Source organism: Protopterus annectens, chromosome 8.part0 (assembly GCF_019279795.1).
Source record: "Protopterus annectens isolate FY-2018-M chromosome 8.part0, PAN1.0, whole genome shotgun sequence".
NCBI classification, from domain to species: Eukaryota; Metazoa; Chordata; order Ceratodontiformes; family Protopteridae; genus Protopterus; species Protopterus annectens.
Window position 1 is genome coordinate 368,212,514 of NC_056741.1, and position 17,406 is coordinate 368,229,919.

The following is a 17,406-nucleotide window of genomic DNA, read 5'->3' on the forward strand; positions in this document are numbered from 1 at the left end:
TATGCATTGCTATTGTTGGACATGTGTGTTGACATACATAACACATGGACTGCGGTATGATATCACGGGTGTCACAGGCGACCAGTACAAGGGTATGTGTCCCGGTCAACACTGCTACCCCTTGTAGTGTGAGCATTCAACAGACATGGGCCCACCTTCAATTCGCGTGTGTAGCATTGATTAGGCCAGTGTTATGCACGAGGTACATCAAAGGCCCATTATTGCATACCCATGATTCCCAGACATGACACCCCTCCACAGTAGTCATAACACATATTTAATGTGAGCGATAATAAATTATGACGACACTTCTAAGCACTATCCACTCTCCGCATGTCGGTACATATGTCTTACATTCTGTCAACCCATGTGTTATTACACTTGCACAAGCTACTGTTGCATGTACAGCTATATTGTAGTTGCGGATGACACTTCTTTGCAGCAATCATTACAGGGCTGTGCATTTATAGATTCACTATTTTTGGAGTCCTGCAAAGGACACCTATATCCATGTTTAAAGAGTAGAACTTACAGATCTGGCACACTGATACTTTCAGGGCAGTAGTTTTGGGAGCAGCAGTGTATTTACCTTAATTGCATGTCTGTTATGTGTATCCATACTAGCTATGGTGTAACCTATTTATGTACATGTGTTATATCTACGAGGACATTTGTTTATATGTTTGTTAGGTATATATCAATTGATGTATGTGTTTGTATGTATATATGTATATGTGTATATATATATATATATATATATATATATATATATATATATATATATATATATATATATATATATATATATATGTATATATATATATATATATATATATATATATATATATATATATATATATATCTGTACATTCTTTATTTCATATATTTATTTAGTTTAAGTCTGTGGATATATATATCTATACACAAATGTATATATCCATATATAGACATTACGTGTAGAAACTAGCATTCATTTGCTATGCTGTGAGCGGATTACACACGCACAGGCACACTTGCATTTCCTTATTGTGGGTTACGCACAGGCACACATGCATATCCTTATTGTGGGTTACATATGTTTACTAAGTCTTTGTGCTTACATGGGCTTTATTACTTGTGACAGTACCAGTAAAATATCTCTAATCCAGTTAACGGACATATGCGAAACACACGTTCACCTTTACATATTTAAATGTCTGTACAGTACAGATGCATTCATTACACTTTAACATTATATGTGCTGTAGTCGTAGTTGAACCGGGACTGCATTCACATTGGCCGGATGCTGTAACCACTATACGTTTGGTGTTCTGACTCATTTATATGCATACCCATAGTACATAGCTACATTAACATATGCCTCACCGCTTCACTTACTACACAGGCATCCATTCTCCTGCTGGGAAAAATGCGGTACTACATTTTACACATTCCCTATTCCCTACTGCTCTGGACCCAGACTGCATATTTCATCACTGCAGGGATATTCAGAACCCCAAGGCTTATAGTCCTGACACATACAAGTCTTTAATTGTCAGGGTGTTCATGTGGTGATCTGGGTTTAGGCTTGTCTGCCTGGTGAACGGAACCACCCTGACCGTGTTCAAATGTCAGACAAAGCACATGGACAGGGTTTGTCCATTGTAAACATTTTATCTGTGTTTACAGACACAGGTGTTTGGGAACCTGTCAGCAGCTTATGATGTTGGCAATACATAATATGGGTGGGGGTGGTTACAATACATAATCCACGGTGAGTGGTGTTCCCATTCACATTTGACTATTTCCTGTATTCATTCTTACGAGGGTTATTATTTTGCACATGACTTAACTATGAATTAACTGCAGGTATGCAGTAGTACAGTCAACATATGTGACGGTTTGTTACAGTATAAATGTACGGACCTCTGTAATACTGGGGACTACCCCACATATTTCACAACATTTCATGCTTATGTACATACTATTATTCAGTGAACTTTCGAAGTTTGTGAGAGCAGTAATTACATCTGTCCCTATTTGTCCACCCATCCTTTTAGGCTTTGTCCAGGTTTTGTTGCTGTAATAGGTTTCGAGGTGGTGTCGGTATGTGATTGAGTTGAATATATACTGTTGATAATTCAGTGGGGTGTAGGGTTACCACTTGTTCCTCTTTGCGAGGGGAGGTCCCACTTTGGACAGTTGTGTCCTGCGACGACACTTAAGACATGGCAAATGTCCTGTGATTTTAAGACAATAATATATTTCTTATTTTCTTTACTAGTTGCATGATACAGGTATTTTGTATCTGGTACACATAACTATTATTTGGGATAGCATAAGCTATTCAAATGCTATGGAATAAGCTTTTATCTTGGCATACATGTGTAATTCTGTCCTTTGCACTGGCCGGGGGTATGTTTTATCCTGCAAATTCTCACATTTCTACAAGGGATGTCCCACCTTGGCCATCTGAACAGGTGGCAACCCTAGTGGGTTGACCTGCATGGTGGACAGCTGTTCCATCCTGCATAGTATGTTTTGCATGTCTGTGTAGAAAATGAACAGTACCTTGACTACACATACATGTTTTGTCCAGATGTGTACAGTAATGGACACCGTGGCGTGTAAACAACTCTGAGGTTTCAACAGGTTACTTATCCCACGCGGGATGTACACACATTTTGCCGGAACATTAACGCGCGGGCATTTGGATTTACGTACCTGTGATGGGATGTTTACAATCATGGGATACATATTTGCAATCCGGACACTGCCTAGGATGATACTTCCTACTACATATGGGGAATACTCGCTATGTGCAGGTGTACGGATGCGCAAGGCTGGTAGCTGGATTTGGTGGACATTCGGACATGGGTGCGGGTTATGTGCTATACTGGGGTTGTTGCATATTGCATTTGCATGCATGGGTTCTACTTTTGGATATCCCGGTTCCGCATATAGCATCCTATGTGTATGTGATGGTTACGTTCCTGTTCATGTGTATAGCACATTTTAATATACATATGTTTGTGTGTTTGGTATACAATTTGGACTGTCAGGTTTCTTTACGGTTGTTATATAGCCACAACTGCCCTGCTGTGTACTATCACTACCACTGTGGGACTGCTGGTGACAATACCCATGGGGCTAGACGTGTGTATTGGTGGCGCGCTGACATGATGCGCTTCACTTCCACTGGGTATAACTTCTGACAGTGCAGTACATTACGGACACACAATTTTAAATATCATTTGTTCCATGGACAGAAACATATATTATGTTGCATGCATTTCTGTTTGGTTCTCCATTTTGTGTGGCCGGGAACTGTCTTGCATGCTTTGCATAAGTTTCATTATCCACGGACACTGATAGGTGCAATTACTATTGCAGGCAGGCTATAATATTCAGCAGTTTAGGTTGCTCATCGCCAGCCGACATTGACACGCCTCCGGGCACAGCTTAGTAATGCCCCATGCACTCGCGCACATGTCCTATGCACGTGGATGTGGTAGCGGCGCACCTTCATTAATATGCATATGGCACTACTACACCATTTATACACTGCACGGCTGGCGCAGGCCTTACACCGGCCTTGCGCTGGGCTTCATAAATCCGGGGGATAGTTTTAATCCAGTAGGGCTATTTCAGAAAGGTGAATTAGGATGGCTCAAGACAGTATTATAAACTGCAGGTCCTGGGTTTGAGTGAATACCCCCACATTTTAGAAGTAATCTGTGTTTAAATTTATACTTGTGATAGGCTACTCTGTTCCATAGAGGGATAAAGACCTACTTGTGGCCCAGTTGATCTGGGCTTGATTGCAGCTCAGGTGACTGATGGAGCAGCAGGCAGGGATGACTGTGCCTGCTCTATGTGGGAGGGTGTTTATCAATGACACTCCATTGGGGAGGTGTGGTTCAGTGAGGGGAATTGCCCTTGAATGGAGATTGACCAACATGGGAGGCAGGATAGGAATGGGTAGGGCATATGACAAAATAAAACCCCCAAAACAGGACAAAAGCAGAGATAGCCAAACTCCCAAGTTCCACTTGTGATCTGTGACCAGTCCCAGCAATATCAGAGTAAGTCCAGGGGGATTGGAGTCAAGTTGGTAGACCAGGTGTGGACTGGGGGCTGGCCCAATGTAATGATGTGCCAGGATGGACCAAGAAAAAAAAGTTTATACTGTTGTGTATATGAGTGCAGTAAGGTTTACCCATATCTGTCAAGTTCGATTCTAGATTTTTGTTTTGTTTACAGATATTTAAGAGTAAAAGGTAAGCTGTGTTAAATCCGAATATCTGAGGAGTTTAGTGTTACATTATTATCAGTTATTAAACTGAGTGCTTATGCGGAGTATAATGGTGATAACAGAATAATGTATTGCGTGAACTGTGATAGTTGGTGATAAAAAAAACAAGTTAAGAGTAGAAATTGTATTGTTTCATACAAGTAACATTTGTAGTTAGGTTGCATTTGCTTTGGCTTTCTTAGTGCAGTAGAATAATGCTTACTTTTCTGTAGCGTAATGGTGAAAACTGACAGTGGTGACTGGTAGATTGAATGTAAGTCTGCTAACATTTATAACTCACAGAGCAATACAGTATTATTACTTATAAAGGTATTATGCTGTTGTGTACACAAGGTTAAGGGAGAACTTAATGTGAATTCAGCAGAAGGAAATACTGAAGGTATGCCCTGGGAGAGAATCACAAGTGTGGCTGAAAAATTTAGTGTTAAAGTTATTGTGAAATAAGAAAAGACAGAGTATTACTGTAGGCCATATACTGCAGTGGATTAAAAAGTAAACAAGTGATACAGAATGACAGTAAATGGTGGAAGATGGGCAGAGTAGAAACAATAGAAAATGAGGTACAGGGCAGATACAAATGGGAAAATTAATTAGGTATGACATAGTCCACATTATAAAGCTCATGATATATTATTATTGGCACAAAATCAGCAAAAAAGTCTCTGTCCCTTTAAGATGGTGAAAAAAACTGGTAGGGATTATCTGCTTAATCCTAGCAGGTCTAACAACATTAAAATACTAAGCATGTAAAAAATTACATGTGACCTATCTTGCCTGTTCCCCTTGATTTTTAGTAGGTTAGGGTATTCTTAAAAGCCATTGTGGGTCCCTCTTCAAAATATCTGGCATTTGGACTTGTAGCAAAAACTGCACTGTTTTGTTCTGGCAAAGAAGGAAGACTGGGAGCCCATTGTGGTTAAAATTCTTTATTTGTAAAGTGAAATTTAAAAACAGTTCAAGGCAGATGAGCGTAGCTTGGTTTGTTCAAATTACAAATATGGTGATGATTCTTAAAAACAAAACATCAGAGCAGTGGTGCACAACATTTCTGTGGGGAGGGCCACTACACAAATTCTTAATGCATCTGTGGGCCACCTCAAGACATAGTAAGTCATTATGAGTTAAAAATAGGTACAGGTGACTGGCATTTTTACTTAAGACAGCAGTCATGAAATTGCCTGTTTTCTACATCAACTTTGTGTTTAAATTTATTCTGGCTTGCAGCCATGACTTTTACAAACTCTTGCAGAAAGTTACTACTGTTTACCGACTACAAGTTATAAACAACAAAGAATAGTTAATTCCGCAGCTAAAATTAGAGGTGTCCGCAACTGCAGTCAATTAGGTAAGTAAGCACTTGCTGGAAAGTTTGCGTGAATGGAGTAAGGCTTAGCATTTTTTCACATTTTTTTTAATTTTGGTTAATCTCTGGGGGCTGGATGGTGTTGCATCGAGGGTCGGATGTGGCCCTGGGGCTAGAAGTTGTGCACCACTGCATTAGAGGAATGTAAAACATTTGTACAATGCCCAGGTGGGAGTGTGACTTGATTGACATTTAAGTAAATAAATCTGCAAACTTAGTGGCATCTAGGTGTACATTTAAGATTTTTTTCATTTTTGTAACTCTTTTCAAGATTTTAACAAGTTCTGAAAAGTACCTTCTTCTTTCAGCTTTTTCCCGGTTAAGGGTCACCACAGCAGATCACCAGTCTGCACATGATTGGCAGTGGAGTCTTACGGTGTCGAGTTGACAGCCTGGCATCCAACCTTCCACAGAAGGGACACACATGCACACACTCACACCTAGGGCCAATTTGGAGTGTCCAATCCACCTGAAGATGTGGGAGGAAACCAGAGCACCCAGAGGAAACCCACGCAACCACAGGGAGGACATGCAGATTCCGCACAGAAGGCACCCCAGTCGAGGATCTCTTTTCATGAGGCGGCAATGCTAACCACTGCACCACTGCGGCCGCCCAAGTTCTGAAAAGTACCCGATCAGCAAAAATACTGCTGACCACTTTCTCCAGCTTGCACTGACTACAGTGTTTAAATATACTGTATTAAGTAATCATGTTGTGTCTTTCGGCTTTTCCCGGTTAGGGGTTGCCACAGCAGAACTCCGGTCCACTAATGATTGGCAGTAGATTTTTTACATGCCGAGTTGCCAGCTCTGACGCATGACCTTCAATGAAGGTATGCCCATTCATGCATGTCTCCACACAGAAGACGCTCTAGCTGAGAATCGAACAGGACAATGTCTTAGTGTGAGGCAACAACGCTACCGCAGCACCACCACTGCAGTTGTATTAAGTAATCATAATACTATAATATTAATAAACATTATGCCATCTCATTTGTGTTATCATAGAACCCACCAAGATGCACAAAAAAAATCCATCTTCTTACTGGAAGTCAGATTTTTTTTTTTGATTGCCTCACAAAGCAGTAATTAAAAACCTTGCAAACACTCAAAAATGAAGTGCCTTCCAAAGAAACAAATCACACACAAAAGCTTTCTTGCAAGGGGCAATCCAACATGTAACCCATGTGGGGTGATTGCACACCCTACATTCTCCATGCTAGTTATATACATCAATTCTGAGATCACATTTCTCAGGAAAATGTGAAATCCTAACTGCAGTAAATCTCAGACTTTAGTGCTACTGCTACATTTGTTGTAATTGTATAGTAGTGGTAAACAATGAGAGTTGATCATTAGTGGAGAATGTTAAGCCTTTCTCTCAAAACGTCATTAGACCACATGCAGAAGTTTATATTGTAGTACCCTTCAGTGTACCCAGCATCAAGATAAAGGCTGGGCTTTATGGAGAAGCACTGCAACTCTTAGAAAATATTTCCATAACTTGGTAGCACTGACTGGTGATTTAGACACTAATTACATATAGGAAAAAAAACCCACTATATTGCACTGTAGAAACAAGTCAAGAATTAGCGTAATATTCCTTTTTTCAATACATTTTGAGGAAGTCACACAGATGAAAGCAATGAATATAGTTTTTTTTGTTGTTGTTTTTGTTTTCTTGATGTTTAATTTCTACAGTTGGTCTATGTTATTGGCTGGTTCTCTAATTAAATATCCAAAGTGAGACAGGCAGCATTTCTAAACAAGAATCGGCACTCTAGCACTCATTACTGAGCAGGTCACTGGACTATGAGCTGAACACCGATTCACACCCACTTCCACTGGGAATCCCTCTCTGAGGCTGAACACTGTTTGTACTTGAGTCTTCGGGTACTTGTACATAGCCTGCACTAATTTACCATTGTTTAAACTATGACAAGACTGCCCCAATCAGTTTTCTTGAGACCTTGTCATATGCTTTCTCCAAGTCTAGGAATGCCACGATGGACTCTTTTTTTTCATCTTTAGTTTCTTCTCAACTATCTGTCTCACTATAAACATCGGGTTAATCATGCTGCATCTTGATATGAAACTGAATTGCTCAGCTCTTATCTTACTTTCTACAACTCTGTGTATTTGTTTATCAATTGCCCTCACAATAGGTTCATAGGTGTTTACAAGGTTATTAGGCCTAGCCACACATCCCAAATCTCTGGCAAGTACTGATACACTTGATAAGTGTAAACAGGGGCTTGGGAGATGAAATATTTACAACCAGGCCCTGGGAGATGATCCATTTACAGGCTACCTGTGCCCATTAGAGACATAGGTGCCAAACCAGGGATGAATTTCCTGTTACCATCTGGCTGTCCAAGTTACATTTGAACTGGGTTAGGAAGAGAGCCTACTTCACATGGATGAGGAGCCTGTTTCAGAGAAAGGGTAATCTCTGGAATACATACCTGTGTCTCCAGTATGTCCTATTTATATCACAGGCAAGGTTTAAGTCTTTAGAAGGGGTAATTCTGATGCTGTTTGTTTTGCAGATATACAAGAGGTCCGTGGTGGGGGGGGTCTAATAATGTCTTGTATGGCAGGTATAGACGTCCCTGCAAAAACCTGTAGGAGACAGAATACAGGGATAAAGCTTTGAGGCAGTCTGCATTGGACATGTTACTTATGCCCCCTATTTATTTACTCAGGAATCTCTGTGGATGTTTCAGTTGTTAGATGTGCCTGGTTAGGTACATGTAAAAGGGGGCTTTGTACTTTGTACTCACTTATAGATCTGATGAATGCTGAATTCTGTGGAACAATGACTTTATTTGACCTAGATGTCATATCTTTGTTGATAAGTTGTACAATACTGAATAATGTCTTCAGATGGTCAAGGGCTATTACTGTCTATGTGTGTTACCAAGTCCCTGACTACTGGGTCAACTTTTAGGGGTGTGATGTCAATATGATAGTTACCAGGGCTAGATGACTTCCCAAAGAGTACTAGTTGAATGCATTTCTTGGCATTTAGTTTTAGTCCATTGCTCTGACACAGGTTATTTTTCTGTGCCAGTCCTTCCTGGAAAGCGTTTGTGTCAGTGGGGAGATTCCAAGACTGCTAAAAATTTACAGTCATCAGCAAATGTGGCCAGCCAGAGGCCCTTGACAATGACCATGACTTCAGAGAAGTAAATGTCAAAAGTAGTGGTTCCAGGATCAATCCTTGAAGGAGTTCACTTGTGACTAGCCTCTTTGTATTGGTAGCCTCCCCAATTTTAACACCCTGGGTTCTGCCTGTGAGTCACCTGGCTATCCACTGGGTGACATAAGGGTTTATACGTAACTTTTTGAGTTTATCAACAATGCCTGAGTGGGGTATTATGTCAAATGCCTTTCCCATGGCAAGCTATGCAGTGTAAACTAGTTTGCCTTCATTCATTGCTTTTGGTCACCTTCTCAAAGAAGTTTGCCAGGTTGACTAGGTATGATCTGCCCTTGACAAAACCATATTGGGCTGGGTCCAGTGACTGGTGGATTCTTGTATTTATTGATCATTTCCATCATAATGGCTTTGCATATGAGAATAGTAAGATTTATTGGTCTTTAGTGTCAAAGATCTATTAGTGGCCCACATTTGTGCAGAAAGACAACATTTTCTGTTCTCCCTTCAATAGGCACAAAAACTGTTTTGGAGGCAATAGTTAAATAGCAATTCCAGAGACCCTGATAGCTCATGTTTCATGCTATTTAGAAGGCATTGTGGGATGCTGTTTGGGCCTATTGGTGCAGTGGCTTTGGCCTTAGAGAGAGCATTGAGGACCTGCTCCCTAGTGATAGTAAGGGGAGTTATATTTGAGGGTATTTCCTGAGGGTGAGAAAGGGGTAAAGTTAGACCTGAATTTGTCTTCCAGTAAGTTTGATAAATCTTCTGGCTTATGGTGGCTCCATCAACAATGAGCTCTGCACACTTGTGTATTGCCTTTTAAGTGGCAGACATAGCTAAAAAATGTCTTGGGTTGTCCTTGGACTGGGAGGCCAAATTTACCTCAAATTTGTCTTTGGCAGACTTTATTTTTCCTTTGAGTTGTTTCGTTAGTTTGATAAGAGTGTTTTTTTCCTGCTGGGTGCTACACCTCCTTCTGTTAAAGAAGCTATTGATGCTCTCATTCCACCAGGGTGACTTTTTTGAGTTAGTCCTTTAGTTATTTCTGCTGAGTACAGCTGTCTCTATGCAGCTATGATTTATGTAAATAGTTCTGTATAGTCAGTGTTCTCAGGGTTTATGACAGTTTGAAATTTTACCACGTTATCACTTAATAGCAGGACATTAGACTTAGATTAGTTCCTGAACATTCCAGGGTTAGCTGAGATTCTGGGTTTTATTTTTATTTCAAAGGAGATGGTCATGTGATCTGATCCTACAAGAGAGAACATTACACTAGCGAGTGTGCAGGACTCTCCCATATTAGTGAGGAATGGATTCAGTATGTTTGCAACCCTTGTCGGCATATTGACGATTTGGTCCAGGGAGTCTGATTTTACAAAATCCAGGAATCTCTGTGCCTGCATGTTTAGTGTTGCATATGATTCCCAGTACACTTATTAAAGTCATCCATGAAAATGGTATTGGGTTGAATGGTGAGCATTTCTGGTAAGCTTAAATGCACGTCATGTGTATACTGAGTCATAATAGGAGACCTATAGCTTGCAAAAAAGTGATATGTGATTTGACCTATGGTGACTTGAATGTGGAGACTTTGGGAAGCTGTTAACCCAAATTAATTACACCATCAATAAAATACCCCTGTGAGCAGACCTAGTAGTAAAGGATCTAGGAAAATATGTAGATAGTAATCTGGTCTTTGACCAACACTTGGCTAAAACAGTATGAAAATCATTCCATGTCACCCAACTTATGGGTAAAAAAGCGAACAAGAAGAGGAACAGGTCACAAATCACGCCAGTGTTAATTATTCAATTAAATCAGGGTAAACCAAACAACCTAAAAAACAGTGCGTTTTGACTGCCCAAAACTACACAAATCTTGAATACATGTATATATAAATTATACTATATTCTAATACAATCAATGAATATGTAATATTTATATACTTTCCCTTTTGGGTTCCATCAAAATGTATAATGTAGGATACATGGAATTCTGAACATATTATAGATATTATAGATATTAAAAATGAACACATTCGATATTTTACCATCATGTATTAGTACTATATATATAGTTTAGACAATTCTATTTTTGGAAAGCAGCATTAATATACAAGTAACCTTTTTTATGTTGCACTTTGAATAGTTTTGTAAAGTATTTTTGTGGTTATAAAATATACAAATGCATTTTTGTACATATTTATATATATATATATATTTTTATATATTTTTTCATATATAATTTAGTTGATAAATTTATTTACTTTCATGTTCACTTTTGTATTTTATGATGTAGAATTATTGGTAGTTGGTCAAGAATATACATGTATTCAAGATTTGTGTAGTTTTGGGCAGTCCCTGATTTAATTGAATAATTAACTAATTTGATTATTGCTCATAAAATGGGTCAGCTGGGTATCCAAAGCATATATAAGTGTTTTAATATGTCTTTGTATTTGTCTGAAGAAGTGCATGTATTTGTATGCATGAACAAGTAAAAGGATTTATTTGTTTTACTGACGTGATTTGTGACCTGTTAAGTTGATTTAGTGTTTGTTTCTACCCAACTTATGGGTAAGAGAATGGCATCCTGGTCCAAGGAAGTTATAGTGCCACTCTATTCAGCCCTTATCAGACTTGCTATTAAATACAATTGCATCCTTAGCATGCATTTTACCAGACACTTGCAGCTGTTGGAATACCCACAATGATTTCTCAGCAGGGGAACTCAGGGTATGAATATCCTGTCTTACACTGATTACCTAAAGGCTCTGTCTTTGTGTTCAGTTTCCTATAGGCTGCTGACAGGGGATCTTTGCCTGGCTTACAGGACGTCCTCAGACACAGCTGTGATGGACCTGTTATACATGCACAAAACAAACAGCACCAGAAACACTAGATACAGGGATATGAACTTCACTTGTGACATAAATAGAACATGCTGGAGAGACAGACATGGGTCCTAGAGGATCTCTGCACTAGGTAATAGGTTTCTTATCCATGTGAAACAGAGCTCATTTTAGACCATATTGAAACAAAACCTTGACAATTGGATGGAAAATCATAAATTTGCCCCGGTCTTGTCCCTATGTCCCTTATGGGAAAAGGCAGTCAATAAGAAAAGTATTGATGTAACAAACACCCTACTACAAATCCTTAGTTACAACTTATAAACATGCCCCCCCCCATAGAAGCCCATGATCCTTGAGACCCAAATGGTTTGGGGTGCGTGGCTAGGCCTGTAAGGTCCCTAGTGGTATTTTGCCTATTAACAACCTATAATATCAACCTATGTAGAGAATAATGTCTCGTTTCTACTTTACTGTTGGAGTGTTTGTGAATAAATATGTTCAAGGGCCTAGCAACAATGCAGTGTGAGGACTGATGGTAATAAAATATTGTGGATAATATGCACTGGTGGAGCTGTAACAGCACCTGCTATGCACACCTAGATATTAGCCAAGCTGATGCAGTACAGAAGACAAGATATATCTGGAATACAATCCTAGACAGGCACAAGAAATCTGGACAAAGCCAAAAATAACGGGGAGACAAAGGCCCCAAAATAGGGATAGATTTAAAATATTGCTCTTATAAACTTAGAATGTTGCTAGAATAACATCATTTGTGTTAACATGCATCTTCTGAAAGATATGAAGTCTGATACTCAAATGTATGTCATTATTTAGTGACATCCATACTCAGTGATTTGCCAGAGAACCACAAATTGTATGAAGAACAAATTGAAAATATGAAACTTAAAATCTGGTCATTCTGTGAAAATATGGACAATTGATAGGAATGTTAGCCACACAGCCACTATTTTTGCACATCTGACATATTTAAGCAAAGTTGTTTTTTCAATTTAACAGACAGAGCCATAGCATATTCTTTCATTTCCTTTTGGATTGTAAGTACTTTTCTCAAATTTCATTCGGCCTCATTAAACATGAAACAGAAGCGCATGGCATGTACAGCTGCATTTTCACAAGTGACCTTCTTTTTTCATTTATTGACAGATAAAAGATGCTGCCTATATTTTACTGTTTTATATAACACCATGACACTAGTGTATGTAACATTTGTTGTAGTATACATGAACTAGACTCATTATTTCCAGGAAAGATATTAGTTTGTGCTTCTTAGAGGATGGGATTGAAGATATTTGTATATCGACTCTTTCTAATAAGAAACAGCTATAATCACACTTACAAAGTGTGCATTCAGAAAAGAAACTTGTGAGATAAACTTCGAAGATATTTTCACTATGAGTGGAGAGATGTTGCATTTTTTTTTCCAAATTAAAAGTTGTACAAAGGAAGGGCAGCTGCAGTGGTTAGCATTGCTACCTCACAGCAAGAGGTTCTCCAGTTTGATTCTTGGCTGGGGAGCCTTCTGTGCAGAGTCTGTATGTCCTTCCTGCAGCTGTGTGGGTTTCTTCTGAGTGCTCCAGTTTCCTTCCAAAGATATGCTGTAGGTGGATTGGATACTCTAAACTGGCCCTAGGTGTGTGTGTGTGTCTTCTGTGGAAGATTGGGTGCTGGGCTGGTAACTTGACACTGTAAAACTCCACTTCCAATTATTCTGCAAACCATTGTTCCACTGTGATGAACCCTAACCAGGAAAAGCCATGTGCAGGATATGCATGTTTACCTTTATTTTGTTAGTCTTTACCAGACAAAATTAAATCTAGATATCTTTGCTTTTTCCCCATTACTTGCCAGCCAACTGACCTTACCCAATGAAGTGTTTAATTCTTTTCCTATACTGCGAGATTTGATCACAGGTGACTATCAGAGTTTTTCACTGCATTGGCATAAACCTCCTTCTCCATGTAGCTGACACATAAAATTACTCACACAAATGCCTGCTCTGCTTCCCTCCCCACAGCATTGAGCATGTTAGCTCACAAGACCCCCCCCCCCACTTATTGCAGCTTAACGGAACAAGCACACATCACCTGCCTATATGTAGTGTCCTGCACTCATACTTCAGCAAGAGAACCATAGCAGATCAGATATGCTTCATCATAGCAGATCAGACAACCTCCCTCCCCCATGGATGGGTGAGCTGCAGTCAGTCATTTAATGGAACCCTTATCAAGAGGCTCCTGCAACATGCAGGCCACTTATTGAATCTGGGGCATCTAGGTCATAATCAGGAATTTATCCCTTGACTGCCCAAAGATTGCAGTATTTTAGCCTAAACTATACTGCGGTGGTGGTGCTGCGGTAGCGTTGTCGCCTCACAGTAAGACGTTGTCCTGTTCAATTCTCAGCTAAAGCGTCTTCTGTGTGGAGACATGCGTGAATTGGCGTACCTTCGTTGAAGGTTGTGCATCAGAGCTGGCAACTCGGCACATAAAAATCTACTGCCAATTATTAGCGGACCGGAGTTCCGCTGTGGTGACCCCTAACCAGGAAAAGCCGAAAGACACATTAGTAAAAAAGTAAACTACAAGTTCAGGTCAATATAAGATTGTATTGTCTCAGTGTATGGAGACAATTGAATGCCACCAAAGACAATATGCAGTTTCTGAAAAATACCTGCTGCACCAAAGAACCGGTCTTGGACAGAGTAGCTGAAAGATTTAGATTCTCTTATATAATGAATGTTTGAACTTCAGCACAAGTGGAGTATTACCTATTTGATTTTAGAAATGTATACTCCTCCATAATGGACCCAATGCAGAATCATCACATTTCAGTAAAGAATAACAAAGGTGTGATGCCCCAGCACTGGCAAAAGCAATCAAGGAGATTTGGTCCATACCACTAGCACCAATGGGGGATGTGCACTGGGAGAATGACAAGTACACACACAGTAAAGTGCAATTTTCCTTAAGAGCACACAAAGACCACAGTCAGTCCTAGATTGGTTTCTCCCTCTTTCTTCAGATTCCCAGTAAGACTCCCCACTGGCACAGCTATACAGTTGAGATCTCAGCTGAGTAGCCAAGCCAAGACCTCCAGCACTCTCTCTGTCCAACCAGTGCTTCGTGTCCCTGCCTAAGTAGCTGACACACACACTTATTTTACACACACACATACCTGCAAAGGCTGGCAGAGGTTTAAAAGTTATGTCCCCTTCTGCCCAGACTAAAAAGTAGTTATTACTGCCACCAGCCAGCTCCTTATTAGCTACTTTAATGCCCTTAACAAAGGGTATCCAATCTTACTGTGTAATGTTACTATCAATACAAATGGTATTTTGACCAAGAACATTATTAGGTGTGGCTCACACAGTGTCACCAAATAAATATGCAAGTACTCTCAGAACTTAAATATCTCTACACAGATCATCCACAATGAAAGGTTTAAATACATTTAATAATAAATAATAAAAGAACAAGACAATGCTAAATATATATGTACAGTGACATCAGTGTTCAAAATCACAGGAAATATTTAAAACAACATTGCAGGACAGTTTGAAATAAATAGAGAAACATATCTAAGCTAAGCTTTGCTATATTCCTGACTATATCCAAGAGAATTACTATACTCTAGTACACTTACTTAATTAGAGCAGCAAGGCAGATGTGGTGAGTAGATCTTGATGTTGTCAGGTCAAACACAGAATACAGAATGCTCTCTCACTCTTTCTCTCTCTTTCTCTAAGAAAGCTCTTAAATTAATAACTCAAATATTGCAGTTTGTATAGCTTGTAGAATGACATAATTTCTTGTCATCTGACTCTGTTCCAGGTAAGTCCTCCACTGCTGAAAGCTAGCAGTATTTAGCATCCACCTGTGAAAATACATAGACAAGGGGTTTTCCTCAGATCTGTGCAGCTGTTGGAAATTATAAAACAATAAAATACTTCCACATCTTAAGCCTAGTAATTATTTCTCTTTCAAGACAACACAGCAAACTCCCTAGTATAGACATCCTGTCTCTTGCAGTCATAAAATAATTTAATTTCAGCTATTTTTCTGAAGTTAACCTCATGTTCCAGTCTCTACTATTAAACTATATACATTTAAACAGTTACAATAGTGCATGTACATTTCTGTTCTTTTCTAGTAGGGAACACTGTGGATACATCTTTACGCTCAGTACTTTGCAAAATATATTTTCAACACATATTTCAGCAGTTTGATATACACATAAAATACAATTGTAACACAAGCATCTCACATGAAGCATGTTGACATTCACAAATGACACATAACCATTTACAAAATTCAAGACAGCTGTGCTGGCAGTATTTCCCTTTGTCACAGTTCTATATAAATCATATTGATATTCAGCAATAACATATAATTATTTATAAAATTCCATCTAGCTGGGCTGGCAGTTTCTCCTTTCGTAACAAAAGGTATGATTATATTCCTCAGTCAGGAGTTTCTTTTCTTTGAATATATTTCTTGGATTTATTGCATATTTGTACAGCATAAGTGGCTGTATTTTAATCTTTGCAACACTTAACGAGTGATTTATTTCTTCTAAAATATATGCTATGTACAACTTGAATAATTTACAAATACAGTGAAAGCCAGCTAAACCAAGATGAAGTGTGCATAAAAAATAATAGGTGAGGTTGCATGATTATGTTTTAATTGGCTATTTGCTGGAAAATCTAAATTTTCTTCATAAATAACAGGGCACTTTTAATCATGATTTCTTTACACTTTGCACTCGCCAAGTATATAATCATCAACTCATACCAGTGTCCCTGACATAGAATGTGATGATGGTGGTAGAACAGAGACCACTACAGACTGCATGAGACTATGTGGTAAGGAAATGCAGAGGGAAATAGTACTTGGAACGGTGAGTCAAAAATCAGTAGTCCATTGAAATGTGTGTGTGTGTGTGTGTGTGTGTGTGTGTGTGTGTGTGTGTGTGTGTGTGTGTGTGTGTGTGTGTGTGTGTGTGTGTGTGTGTTTTCTATGTATCTTTGTGTGCATCATTCCTCTCATTGTCTAGAATTTCTCAAGAATGTCTAGATTTTTGTCTCATGTTTTCAATGTGCTCCTCGTGAATATGTTGTGTTCTGGCAAACCATTGTCGATTAAAGTCGTTAATAATGACAGACATTTCTGCATTTCAGGCAACACATTGTTTAGAAAATACATGTTTTATGCAAAATCTGTTATTCTAGCAACTTTGTAAGTTAATAACTGCCAAATATAAACTCTGTTCCTGATTTCCTTTGTCCCCCGATTATTTTTGATGCTAAGAGGTTAAGAGGTATGGTATGAATGTCTTTGCATAAGTGAGACTAATAATACTCATTTGAACAAAATGCTGCTATTTCAGTTTCACTTGTTTCCTCAATCTCCATAGCTTGAGACAGCCATGTAAACAAGCTGAAAATCACTGTAGAGTTTTTACATACCCCAGTTTAACCTGTTAAACTAGAATTATAGCAGCTTTTATTGACAGTGCCGCTCAGAGATATTGTATCATGCAAGTGCAATCCTAATTATAATTGTAACTGCAGAAAAAATGTCATTACGTATTATGAAAGTCAAATTATTTTTATTGTATCTGATTCAGAATTTGGTTTATAAAGTCCTACTCCATGTATTTGAAGATTATTTATAATCAGTGCAAAATATTCTTACAGTGGAATC